Source organism: Mustela nigripes, chromosome 12 (genome assembly GCF_022355385.1).
Source record: "Mustela nigripes isolate SB6536 chromosome 12, MUSNIG.SB6536, whole genome shotgun sequence".
Taxonomy (NCBI): domain Eukaryota; kingdom Metazoa; phylum Chordata; class Mammalia; order Carnivora; family Mustelidae; genus Mustela; species Mustela nigripes.
Genome location: NC_081568.1, coordinates 139,343,975 through 139,358,493, shown reverse-complemented (window position 1 = coordinate 139,358,493; position 14,519 = coordinate 139,343,975).

Genomic DNA, 14,519 nt, shown 5'->3' with positions numbered 1-14,519 from the left:
AAAACACAAGTGTATTTCTGTATAAGTCGAGATAGTGTAGGCCATGGCGTGGGAGCAAAAAACTCTAGTATCTTAGAGGGACCTGAATTATTTCTTGTTCACTCTAAGTTCATCTTGAGTCCAGGAGACTCTCCAGGTAGTCATTTGGCAATATGGGCTGTGCTGGATGTGTAGAACCACCATCTGGTCAACAGAGGATGGGGTTACTGGAGTCTTACCTGTGCGTTTACCTTAGCAGCTGTACATGTCATTGGTCAAGTCCCCATGTGCCCTAGAAAGGAAAGGAGAGCTGCCTATCCATGGGTACAAGTCATGCTTACCACCATTCCTAAGAGGTAATTTTTGGTGTCTAATTTGAATAGATTACAGATTATTATAGACACACCTTTTCCTTTCGAATCACTTGATGTTCATTTAGTCTCCTCATAAATTAGGATGACATCTGATTTTAAACAAAGATGGAGAGAAAAGAAGTGAATTTAACAACTAAAGCCTTAGTGGAGGGAATTGACAACATTTTCTGAGATGAGAGGTAAGTGAGCCCTATTGTCTTCAGCTACCGCATCTGCGCTCTATCTGAGGCTGCTCATCTACTTACAGTTTGTAGTGGAGCCTTTTAGATCACGCACTGACTTTTCAGTAGTCAAATTTCTAAAGATCTTTTTTTAGTAAATTAGGTGGCTATGTGAATAATTATCCCTAGGAGAATAGATAAACCTAATTTGAAGACACTTAGTCATCCAAGACAGGTTAAAGAAATATGAAAACTCTACTACAGAAATTTAGGTCACTGATGGTATAAATTACGACAATATGTATACTATTCATTTATGCCGAATTTATACTATTCGTTTAGGATAAAAATGTAAACTTGAAAGCAGAACGTCTGGATTTGAGTCTCAATTTTCCCCGCTCCCAAGCGGTCTGGGTCAAATTGCAAAGCTGGGTCTCGGGCTTGCTTTCAAATGGAGATAATGGTGTCCCTCTTTTCTATGCCATAGGGCTCTTGAATCTTTATCCTCTTCCCTTTGTATTTTAGGGGCTCACCTAATCCTGTTTTTACTTCTGAGGGGCAAGGATGATAATATCAACAAGAGGATACTGCCATTTGCAAATGAACTTGTAAGACAACAGGACCACATTCTTAAGCTCTTTGATAGGCAGCAAGGCTGAAATGTAAAACAGACAAAGCCCCACCAACAGGTGGCTTCAGGTTGTGAAAAGCTACAGAATAGGCAGGGTTACCAAAGTGTTCTACCTCCTTCTTTGCAAATGTCATTTATTTGTCTCAACTCCAACTCCTTAGTTCCTGTCTCTCTTGCAGTCCCCCAAATAGAAGGGATGTGCCTTTTCCTTGCTTTCTTTTGTCCGTTCCTTCACGTGGTCTTCGAGCTCTTCTTGTTGCCCACATTGCTCCTTTCACACAATTCCTTTCTGCTGTAGTCACATTGACACGCCTGACCATCCCCCACGACGTCCCCATTCTCGAATATCTTTCTCTGTTTCTCCTCTAAAGAATCCCACCTTCCAACCTGCCGTCCTAAGGCCCTCCTAACTGAACAAATGTGAAAGTACCTTACGAACAGTAAAACCTCAAACAAATGTCTGTCCTTGTGATACTTCTTGTCTAATTCCTCTGCTCCTTGTTAAGCTGGTAGACTGATTTGTATTTGCCTGCATTCATGCTAATGATATTTTAGTCAGGTCATTTATACAGTAATTATTTTACTTAGATGTTTTCATGTTTACTGTGATCAACGAAACTAATGATTTTCTTAGAACTTTGCCAGTTCATATGTAGAAGTCTCATTTTTGATTTATTAAGTTTTGTGAATTAGCAAGTCAGAAACTGAACATGACGGAAATCCTAGGTGACTACAACAGAAAGCACATTTTATTAAATTGTTTTGACAAGTGTAGCTTTGTTTTAATTTTTTATGATAATATTTAATAGCACATGAGTAAATTCATTTAGAATATAATTTGTCAAGCTAATTAAAGTCTAATACCATTAGGCCTTTATAAATCTTTGAAAAATGTTTGTTCGACTAGGATATTAAATCATCAGGCTTTTGCTTAAAAAGAGAATGTATGTTTGTGGTTAAACATATCATTTATCAATATTATTAAAATCTGAGAAAGCATTAACTTTTGTTTTTCCTTAAACGAAGTCTGATGTATTAGAGTGCGTGTTTCGATGAGGTATACCTTTCAGAATGACTAAGAACCAAAGTTTTTGATCATAGCAATTAATGGATTAAGTATAAATAAAAAAATATTGCTAATAAAAGTCCACAATTATCATCTGGAACTTCTACCAATTCAAACTCTTCAGGACAAAAACAAGATATTTGGATGTACTTTACCTCCTTTTTAAAACTTCATAGTTGTACGGAGACAAATAATGATGACTGTATTCCGATTGATATTTGAAATACACTGCTACCATTCTGGTTTTTAAAATTTTTTTCTATTTATTTATTTATTTGACAGAGCCAAACTTGGTTTGCCTTTTTCTTCTCAAGTTGTTTTTTTTTTAAATTTTTATTTTTTAAATTTAGATTCAATTAATTCAATTAATTAACATATAATGTATTATTAGTTTCAGAGTTAGAGGTCAGTGTCTTATACTCAGTGCTCCGCATAAAAGTGAGATCACAGGATAATTGTCTTTCTCTGATTAACTTATTTTATTCAACTTAATACCCTCTAGTTCCATCCAGGTCAATGCAGAACAGCAAAATTTCATTTTTGATGGCTGCATTGTGTGTTTGTGTGTGTGTGTGTGTGTGTGTGTGTGTGTGTGTACATACCACATCTTCTTTATCCATTCATCAGTCGATGGACATCTGGGCTCTTTCTATAGTTTGGCTATTGTGGACATTGCTGCTATAAACTTTTGGGTGCAAGTGTCCCTTCGGATCACTACATTTGTATCTTTGGGGTAAATACCCAGTAGTGCAATTGCTGAGTCATAGGGCAGTTCTATTTTCAAATTTTTGAGGGAGGTCCATACTATTCTTCAGAGTGGCTGCACCAGCTTGCATTCCCTCCAACAGTGTAGGAGGGGTCCCCTTTCTCTGCATCCTCACCAACATCTGTCATTTCCTGAGTGGTTAATTTTAGCCATTCTGACTGGTGTGAGGTGGTATCTCATTGTGGTTTTGATTTGTTTTTCCTGATGCTGTGTGATGTGGAGCACTTTTCCTGGTAACTGTTGGCCATTTGGATATCTTTGCAGAAAGTCTATTCATGTCTTCTGCCCATTTCTTAAGTGGATTATTTTTTCTTTGGGTGGTGAGTTTGATAAGTTATTTATAGATTTGACATTCTTTTTTTAAATAGATTTCTAAGTAGACTTAGTTAGCATTACAGAGAATACTAAAAATAGCTCCTCTATATCACTTCCCAATAAATCGTAGCATCATATCTCCAATTTTCAGCTGTATTTAACTTCTGCTTCTCCATTGTTCCTTTTATCTAAGTAATTTGGATCTTTTGCCAGCTGTCTTTTTTTTTTTTCCTTTAGTAATTTATTCCCAGTGACACTCTATTCAGAGAGGCTGTTAGCACCTCAGTTTCAATGTTTCATTTGTTACCTTCCTGGTCACTTGACATTTCACCTGAATGTCCACTTGATTTGGCAGATATCCAACAGAAAGATTTTTCTTTCATCATTTCATCTCAGCCCAGAAATTGCGAAAGCTCGGGACAACCTGCCATTTAAAATTGCTAAGTGGGCCTGGCAGTTCTAGCAAAAACCTTTCTAAGGCTACTTTTACAACCTCGCAGTCCAGGGAGCCCAACACTGATAGGACTGCTCCAACTAAGAGGTCTCCAGGACTGGAACCCTGACATGAATTACTCATTTCCTATTGCCACACCTTCTCCTTGCCGTGTACCCTGAGCCTGAAATAATTGCTCCTTGCTATTTTGGTTTTATAAATCTTGCTCCATAGATTCCCACCATTTAGCTGAATCCTTTCCTCATCAATCAGCCAATCAATTCATCAAATAAAAAAAAAATTAAAAATTTTAACACCACCGCAATGGTAAAATGGGTACAACATAGGTAAAAATCCAAAAAGGAAAACAGAAAGATATATATGGAAAAAATAGGAATTAAATTAGTAATTAACTAGTAAATAAATATCAAGTGTATGTCTTCTCTTAAATTAACAGAATTATGCAAAGGTAGTTATGGTATCTGCTCTCACTGGCAAAAAAATAACGTACAGTATTAAAATAGAAGAAACTTACAGACCCATCACTGATTAGGTTAGGAAATTGACCTCTCAGTAAGACAAATAAACTCATGTACAGAAATGTAAGTTTTCTCTTTTTAACTTACAGAAATGTAAGTTATATCTTTTGATATAAGATGTATTCCTTTTTTAAAAGATTTTATTTATTTATTTATTTAAGCGAGAGAGAGAGAGAGAGAGAGAGAGAGAGCAAGTGTAAGAGCACAGGAGTGAGTGGGAGCAGGGTAGGGTGGAGGGAGAGGAAGAAGGGCGAGCAGACTTCGTGCTAAGCACAGAGCTGGAAGCTGGCTTGATCCCACAACAGTGAGATCATGACCTGAGTCAAAATCAAGAGTCAGATGCTTAACCGACTGAGCCACCCAGGCACCCCTAAAATTTATTCCCATTAACTTAAAACAAGCAGTTTCCAGGAGAAGACAGATTGGTGCATATTGGTGTGTGAGAATCAGAGTCTTGGCAGAGAAGAACAACCAAGAAAATGTGAGGTAATACGTGAAGTACTGTCACATATGCAGAAAGCGCTAGGCAGCAGGAAGGAAGGGAAATGAAAAGGAAATTGAAATGAAGAGCAATCAAAATCTTGAACTTAAATGAAGGCATGCATACAAGGGAGAAAATGAAGGTTATGCCCTTAAGTGAATTCGTGAAGGTTTAGTTGTCCTTTTTAGCATTTCAACAAAGATTGTATAACGCACCACTTGTCTATTTCATGTAAATACTGGACAAAACCAGGGCACGTGGGCAGCTCAGCTGGTTGAGCACCAGACCCTTGGGTTTTGACTCAATTCATGAACTCAGGATCCTGAAACAAAGCTCCATTACTGGCTAGAGGCTCAGCAGGGAGTCTACCTGAGATCGACCCCCCACCCATTTTTATTTTTTTAATTTGAAGGTACACTCTACTTTGACTAACAGCATCAGGAAAAGCCACTTTTCCCTCTCAAGATGTAGATAGCTGAGAAGACGGATTTTGGAGAGGCAATGCTGCCTATAAATGTTCCCATGAGAATGAGGCTTTCAGTTGGGTTTATATTTAGTCTTTCAATTACACGCATTTAAGATCCACCTCGCCCCAAGCTCACTCCAAGTCGCTAGGATGATGCAATGGGGACAGGAATGAATGCTCCCTGCTGGCAAGGACTGCAGTTCACCGTTTGCATCTGGAATTCTGTCCAGGATATTGTCCTTAAACCACCCTAAATCGTCTCTACTTACTGGATTCAAGATACAAAGTTAACATGACTTTTATTTCCATTGAGAAAATTCAGAAATTTTGTTGTTTCATGGTTTTGCCCAGTATTCTCATCTTCTTTCTTTTTGAAGGTTTATTTAATTATTCGAGAGAGAGAGAGAGAGAGAATGCACACGCGTGGGGGAGGGGCGGGGGGCATTTCAAGCGACTCCCTGCTGAGCCTCTAGCCAGAAATGGAACTTTGTTTCAGGACCCTGAGATCATGACCTGAGTCAAAACCCAAAGGTCTGGTGCTCAACCAGCTGAGCTGCCAAGGTGCCCTGGTTTAGTCCAGTACTTACATCAAGTGTGTTTCCCAAGACTAGCTAACCTAAACCTGAGGTTTTATTTCTGGGAGAGTTACTTATGATGTGAACCAGGAGTAGGCAACATTCTTTCCCCAGCGCTTGATTAAATTCCTATGATAAAGAAACAGCCATCTCAATATGTATCTGTGGACTGAATTCACAGATTGAACTTCACACTAAGGTGTGAAGTGTTGTATTGATTATGTCCTAGTCTCACAGCTTCTTCTATTGCATTGTCCCTTACAGTGTTTGGGCAGATTGAAGAGATATCTGAAAAGGCTATTTTTATATTCTTGGTTCAGTTGTGTGAGGTTCCTCATTGATAGTTTTAAAGTGTGACATTTACTGAGCTTACAGTTATAAAGGTTAGTCATAATAAATTTCCTAACCTATGTAATGAGGGAAGATACTCTTGTAGTTCTTGTAACCTATGGGCCGTTATAAAAAGCTGCTGATTACTTTATACACACTCATCTTTTAGAGAACAGGGCAATGGGGTTGGATTTGGCAGTATATATTACCTCAAGGTATCTTAGAAACTTTTCTTTTCTTTCCTTTTCTTTTTTTTCAGTATTGTTTATTCCCTCAGAGGGTTTTTTTTTTTTTTTTTTTTTTAATTATATTGTTATGAGGGGCGCCTGGGTGGCTCAGTGGGTTAGGCCTCTGCCTTCGGCTCAGGTCATGGTCTCAGGGTCCTGGGATCGAGCCCCACATCGGGCTCTCTGCTCAGCGGGGAGCCTGCTTCCCCCTCTCTCTCTCTGCCTGCCTCTCTGACTACTTGTGATCTGTCTTTCAAATAAATAAATCTTTAAATTATATTGTTATGAATACTCTGTTATTTTAACAATTAGTTTTTATATGGCTCTTTGCTGTACTAGGGTGTGACTCTCTCTAGGACTTGGACCATAATCTAATTGTCTTTCTTTCCCTCCCTTCATTCCTTTCTCTTTCTTTCCTTCCTTCCTTCCTCTCTTCCTACCTCCCTGCCCTTCCTTCCTTTTCTTTACTTTCCTTTTCCCTTCATTTATTTCTCCCTTTTATTAAAAAATAACTTTTATAATTTATTATTATTATTTTACCTTTTGACCCCTTCACTCATTTCTCCTCAGCCCCGGTCTATAGAAACCACAAATCTGTTCTCTGTATCCATGAATTTGGGTGTTTTTGTTTGTTTGTTAAGATTCCACATAAATATTACCTGAAGTTGTCCTGGAACTTTCCTATAATGACTTAGATACTGACAATATATCAAAGTTTAAGCAAACAGAATTTTTTTTTCCCACCAAAATTTAAGCACAGAAGTAATATAGGAACATAGGCTCTAATAGACCTTTCTGAACTTCCTAGGAGAAAAGTTTCTTAACAAAGAGAAGCAAAACCTAAGGGAGGTGGTGGAAAAGGATAAGAGACTCATCGATTCTGGGTGAGATAGCACTGTGAGAAGTTTTCACCTGATCTTGGATCTTGGAAATGGATAGTCACGGGGGCAAGATTTCGATGAAGACAGGAAATGGGCTTCAGTGGCTTGAGGTTTTTTTGTTTTTTGGGTTTTGTTTTTTTCCTCTCCTGCTTTGGCCTAGGGACATGTTGCAAATCTGAAAGAGTGCAAGGTTCCTGTAAAAGAGGTGTGCTAATTGCACCAAGGAGAACCTGGTTTTCTTTTCCAGATGGAGTGATGATGAAATCTGAGAATATATGTTCTAAAAATTCTTAGCATTTTATGGTATGGAAAGTAGAGCACCACTGTGCAGAGGAATATTTTAGAACTCAGGATATTCCCTCGCTTGGCTAGATGTGCGAGTGTGGCTGTCTGTGCTGACGAGACATCAGAGTCCCCTGGGAAGGTTCAGATGCTGAGGCCCATCCTGGACCAATGAAATCAGAATCTCCCCATCGGAGGCCCAAACATCAGATATTAAAAACTACTCAGGTAACTCTAGGATTTCCGTATAGTTAAAAACCACTGAATCATAGTAAACAACAACAAAAAAATGGTACCAAAATTGCTACATCTGGTATTCCTTATTTCATCCTAATGGCAATAGTATGAAATCAGTACTTACAGATTCTCTTTACCATATGAACATAGAATTCTACACTTTATTATTTTTTTATTTAATTTTTTTTCAGTGTTCCAAAATTCATTGTTTATGCACCACACCCAGTGCTCCATTTTAGAGAGCTTAAGTGGAGCATTAAAATCTTGTTTCAGTTAATTGGCATTAAAAAAAAGGTAATTAATTCCTGAGCTAGAGATTCCTTAAAGGTAAATTTAAAGTGGGGAATATGTGTGTTTTGTGTATTAGCTTACCTCTCCAAGTTTCTGTGATTCCCTGGGTCAACATCTATTTAAAGAAGTGAAAAGTTAATTTTATATTAAATTGTGACAAAAACCAAAAGTTGATTTGTGTGCATTTTAAGAATATTGCTTAAGTGTTGGTAACATGCTTAGGCCAATAATGCTCAACTATTTACAAATATAGAATATTACTCTAATTTTAGGACAATAATTCATTATTGGCCAGCTGTTATTCAGATTGCTGATGGTATCTTTAAGCTAAAGTATCAAATATTCTGACATTGCCTGAAATCTTATACTCTTATGACCTCCCTCATTTCTATTTCTCTACAGTACACATCAATTGTAATAAATTATTTTAATACTTTCCACACATACATTAAACAAATGTCAAGTGTCTATTTCATTTTTATGTGAAGGAAGTAGGAGTCAATCTTCAACGTTTAGAAAATATTCTTTATAACTTCTTTGTAAATTATATATTCTATTAATTGTGTTCATCTTTTATCATCTGCTTCTATTTTCCAGACTAGTTTGAACAAATTAGAAATTTTTCTTTTTTCCTTTTTGTGCTCTTTGGCTAAGGAAGTAAAGATTAATTTTTTTTTCTTTTTAATGTTCAGGACATAAGTAAGACCATATCATTAGAAGTACTCAAATTGTATATTAAATATTAAAGATATCGAAATGCCTGGGTGGTTCAGTCAGTGGAGCATCTGGCTCTTGATTTCAGCTCAGGTCATGATCTCAGGGTCGTGGGATCGAGCCCTGTGTTGGGTTCCATGCTCAGTAGGGAGTCTGCTTGAGATTCTCTACCTCTCCTTCTGCCCCTCCCCTTCCACTCATTTGCTTTCTCTCTCTCAAATAAATAAATCTTTTAAAAATTGATAAATAAGATATCCATAACTATAAATAATTCACAATGTTCTTTTCTGCTCCTCTGATAATGAATTACTCCTAGAAATTAATATTGCCATTAATAAATTTGAACTGAAGCCTGGATAGGTTGATGTGGATAGAAAACAGTTGTAAAACATCTCAATCTAAAAATACTAAATTATTATTCCAACAGAGAGAAGTATTCCAACAGAGAAGATCTCGGTATGTCCTTGATTGCTTATCACATAACAGAAGAAGCATCTTTGAGAAAGCACTTTCATTTAAAAATATACACTGTTTCTTTTAGTATTCCCCTTTAACAGTGATGTAGCAAAGTTCAGAGGAATGTGATTAATTAAAGTGAGTATAAAAAATTGCTCTCAGCAGTCTTAGGAGTGATGATCCCAGTGAAGAATCAAAAGAGAGAAGACCATTTTCATATTTTTGAAAATCGAACCAAAAGTGACTCGTATTTTATTCTTTTCTAACTCAGCAACTTGGAAGAAAGAGCTCTTCGGTTTAACTTGGGAGCACATTTAGAGTAAAATATACTTTGAAGTTTACATTTGATATCGCTGAGCATGTCGTCAGCAGGCCTTCTGATGTGATGACACTTCAGTGTTCTCGCTTCATGATTTTATTCATTCCTGAAGACAAAACTTGAGGTTTGGCTTTGGAAACTGATGTGCCCTTTCTACATGGGGTGTTGATGGCTCTGTGTTGAGGCTGGAGACCTTTCCAGTGCTCTGACCAGTATGTACCTGTCAAGGCCCCATCTTTGTTATTGGTGCTAAACTGTGGGCCATTCGAGCCATTGGGCAAACGCTGGAAATAGAAGTTGCTGTTAGATAACTTGAGTCTAACTTCCATTAAAACACACACACGGGATTTTTTTAATTTTTTTTATTATTATTATTTTTTTTTTTTTTTAGTTTTTTACACTATCGTAACAGTATACTAATCTCTGAAAGGAGACATTTGGGATTTTCAGGGACCTCTCCTCAGGTTTGTGTGATTTGAAAGGGAGAAGGAAAAGGTAACATCTACTAAGCAACCACATTGGGTATCTTACATATGCTGTATTATTTCATCTTTATTATGACTCTTATCAAAGAAATACTGCACCAGATAGGTTCAGTAGGCAGGAGTAACTTTGTTCAAGACAAGTGCAGTTAGGGTCAAGACTCTAGCAATAAGGGAAAAGACTGAACTCGCCCCAACTGAAAAGGCAGAAGAGTGTTCATTGCTGTGGTGAGCTGGCGGGGGACCTTCACCTGGGGATGATGGTTGATATGATCAGACTGTCTGTTTTGGCTGTTTGGTGCTTATTGAAATTAGACTCCCCACTCCCTGCCTCCAGAGATACAAAGAAAAGGGCACAGGTGGCATCATTCTTGGTCATGATTCCAGAGGATGGCTCCAATTTGAGAAAGACATGCCTGAATGGTAAGACTGGAGCCTGAGACACCCGTGTGGCTCAGTGGGTTAAAGCCTCTGACTTTTGCTCAGGTCATGATCCCAGGGTTCTAGGATGGAGTCCCAGGTTGGGCTCTCCGCTCAGTAGGGAGCCTACTTCCTCCTCTCTCTCTGCCTGCTTCTCCACCTACTTGAGATCTCTCTTTGTCAAATAAATAAATAAAATCTTAAAAAAAAAACAAATACTGGCAGGAGACTGAAAGAAGATTCCCATCTTGAAGGGCAGAGAATGAGCTTATTTTATAACTGAAAGCTGTCTAAAGTGAAAGCTCTCCGAAGAGGGGTTGGGAATCTGGTAGTCAGGAAGAAACCTGTCAAAAGTTTCCTCAGGCTGAGGGGAAGTTATGGCCATCTTGATTGCCTTTAAGGTAAATGTTTATTTCTCTTGTTATTGCAACAAGAGAGTGGAGCTTGTTTATTTGCCTTGGGTCTCCCAGGTGTTAAGCATTAAGACCTGTGACTCGACCCTAATTCTCATCTCCACCAAAACCTGTGTATTTCCCAGCACACTGTTCAGCCTTGTCAGAGTGCCAGGCAAGAGAACACTGGGCAGGTAGGAATTTCCCAAAAGTGCATTCTTAAATAATTACCTGATGATCCCCAACTCCTATAGGGAAATACTGATCTCTGAGAGGTTTGTTCATCTAAACTATTGTATGCTCATGTTCTATTGTTTTCACCAGTCTGAGCATCTTATGGGCTGAAAGCAGCCGTGACTTTAAGGAAAATCCTCTTCATATGCCTGCCTGTTGTTCTGCGTTTCTAATAAAGGCTTCTTAAGGGCTGCAAGTAATTCTCTTAGGATGTTTGTGAAAGAGCTTGCGGAAATTTCTAGTTTTGCCTCTTACTTTGAAAACCATGGGTAATACTTAGGAGTAAACACCTTTCTCGATAAGGAGGAAAAAGAAAAGAAGGAAATGAAAGGAAACAACTCTTAATAAAGGGAGTTGTTTTCACTCAAATCTTGAGAGAAACAAGTAAGAAACTGTTTTTCAGGGGCTCCCAAGGGTAAGGGGCCGTTCTGTGGCATTTCCCGATAAGGCTTGGTGGCCCAGAAATCGTCCCTAGGCTCCGATTCTCATGGCAGGTCATAAACCAATGGCCCAGAGAGACTCACGTCTTCTTCCCAGTAGCCTACTGATGTGTTTTTAGCTTGAATGAAAGAAAACACTGCAGTTTCTCTGCATGGGATCAGCATCCCTGAGAATATTTAATATTTTCACTTAATAACTTTAGTCTTGATTTACAATTTATCCAATGACAGCCATCTATTTTGTCAGGGTTTTGGGTGACAGTGGAAGACAGCTCTTTTCCCCTCAGTGAAATCTCTCATACCTTCACCTTTTCTGGTCATGAGTGTACCATAGCAAAAAGTGTCCATTCTTCCTTGGTTTCGATCTTAGATGGAAGACAAAAATACCACCCCTGCATTTTGGACAATAAATGCATCAAAAGCTTAGAAAATTCCAATCAAGTGCTCTCATCATGGCTATCAGTTATTTCACCTTTCCCATAGAACAGTGATGACATGGTTTCTTCTATGAAAAAGAGTCATTTTCTTTTATAATAGTACTAATGAAATCCTGGTTGGATTTTAATTATGAAGAAATGATTTCCTTAGGATACTTGGAGTGACATTATCTTAAAAACATCTTTACTTGAATATTGCCAGTGTTCTGGTAACCCTCAGATAAAAGAAATTAAAAATGCTATTATTTCAAAAAATGCTATTACTGTTGTTGAGCAGATAAAATGGGAAGTGTAAAGGGGACACTTGTAATTTTATGAGGTACAAAGAGCCATTTTCAAGGACTGTAAACCCCTAGAGGAAGATGATTGTGGGTTTATATGAAGCATGTCTATTTCAAAAGAACCCCAGAATTAGATGAAATGAACAAGCACAATTAAAATTTTTTTTAAAGTTTGGGGAAATAAAATGTAGAATTAAGGAAGGGACAGGGACATTATCAAACACATTTAGTTTAAATTATCCTGTAGTTGTAATGGTATCCTCAGGCTATCCTTAACTGATCATTTGCAAATGATGTTAGTATTTCCAGTGAGATTTGGGGGGGAAAAATTTGATCATTGTTCCAAATATCTTTCACATTTATTTTGAGCCTTTGGTGTTCCTTTAAAAAATCCTCATAATGGTATCTCATTATATATGACTATCTCATTCTGACAAAGGTTTTACTACAAATAAGCAACTTTAAATTAACCTTAAATTAATTATTAACACAAAATTTCGAAGTAGAGCCCTTTGATTTTAGCTTGACGTTTCAAAAGGAGAGTAGCCTACTTTAAGCAGCCTGCATTTTGGTAGTGGCTTGTTCTCAAATTCAATACTTTGCTATAAGTTGATATACTGAAGGGTTTTGAACTTATAAAATGTTTGTCCTGCTGAAAACAAATAGAAATTTAGAAATATCACAGTTATCTTGAAATAAGGACACTGTTTCTCTTGCAATAGTAGAGTCTGAATTGCAGGTTCTTCCAGACATAATGATAGATAAATAACAAGATCTTTCCAATGAAGTTTTGCAGTGTGTGTTTTGGAAGGAAGATTTATGGTTTACATTTCCTTGTATAGCTTTATTCTTTGAGAGGATTCCCTCAAATGAACTATAGGATTTCAGAATTTTCAAGAATAAACTTTCAAAAGTAAACAGACTGCCATTTGATGAACTACAGAGGGATGGGATATCACTTCCTTGGATATATATCACTTCCTTGGGTTGACTCCTCACTAGCCCATCTGCTCCAAAATCCACATGGTTTTCATCTGTCCCCATATCTTCATAATCATACCAATGTCATAATCACATGAAGTGCAGGAAACATTGCCCACCTCCCAGGATGTCCAATCTCATGAAAAGAACAGATATATCCACAGCATTAGTGACTACTGTATTCATTTTCCATTGCTGCCCGAGCACATACAAACTCAGTGGCTTAAAACACAAAGGAATTATAACTCCTGTACTCAGAAATCTGAAGTGGGTTTCATTGGTCTAAAGTCAAGAAGTCAGCAGGGCTGTACTCCTTTGTGGATGCTCCAGAGACAAATTCCTAGGTCCTTCCCAAGTTTAAGAGGTGGCCTACATTCCTTGGTTCATGACCCCTTCATCGTCCAAGCCAGCAATGGCTGGGTAAGTCTCTCACGTAGTACAAATTTGACCCTGACTCTTTTCTCATCTCTTCCCTTCTTTTTTATTTAGTGGGGTCACATGATTACATTGGGCCCACCTGGTTAATCTAGAATGATTTCCCATCTCAAGGGGGTTGATGAGCAATTTCTATTTCAGCTGCCATCTTGATTCCCCTTTTTCCATGTAACCTGACATATTCATAGATGCCTGCAATCAGGATGTCAATATTTTTGGAGGGCCATTATCCTGCCTACCACAACAACAATTATTTTACTTACTTGCTAACCTGTTTCTCACTGTTTGCTCTCACTGGGATGTCTGTCTCTTGCAAGTGCTCCCATTCTGGTTGAATGAAGACTGAGTACATGCATGGAGAAAGGAAAAGTGCTGTTTGTTAGGGTTTAGGGTACACGATGAATACTGCTCCTCTTACTTGTGTTAGGAACCATGTGAGATATATGCAAAGGTCCAGTGTAAAGATATCAGTAGGTTACGTTTATTACTAATCAAAGCTAGAGTGGAGGTCTGGACCTGTGGTCCCATAGATTTATCTCTTTGGGATTGCAAAAACTCAGCTCCCAAGTCTGAAGCAGTTGGGACAAAGGCCTGCTTCTGTTTCAGGTGCAGATTCTGTAGCGCTCAGGACCCAGGGCATAAGAATACCTGCTCTGAGGAGACGTACCTTCAAAGAGGAGGGAGCTGACCTGAGTGTGATCATTCCCTCTTCCAAATTCACCTGAAGACCATTCAAGTTTCTTTGCTTATGGAAAAATGAGGGACTTGTAGACTGAGGTCAGGGGTATCACTCCATGGAGTCCCTCTTGTGGCTGAAGTGAGAGAAAACTTGCTAAATTGTCAACCTTCATTCAACCACATGTACATTCCACTGTTGCTTCTTTTCTTTTTTCT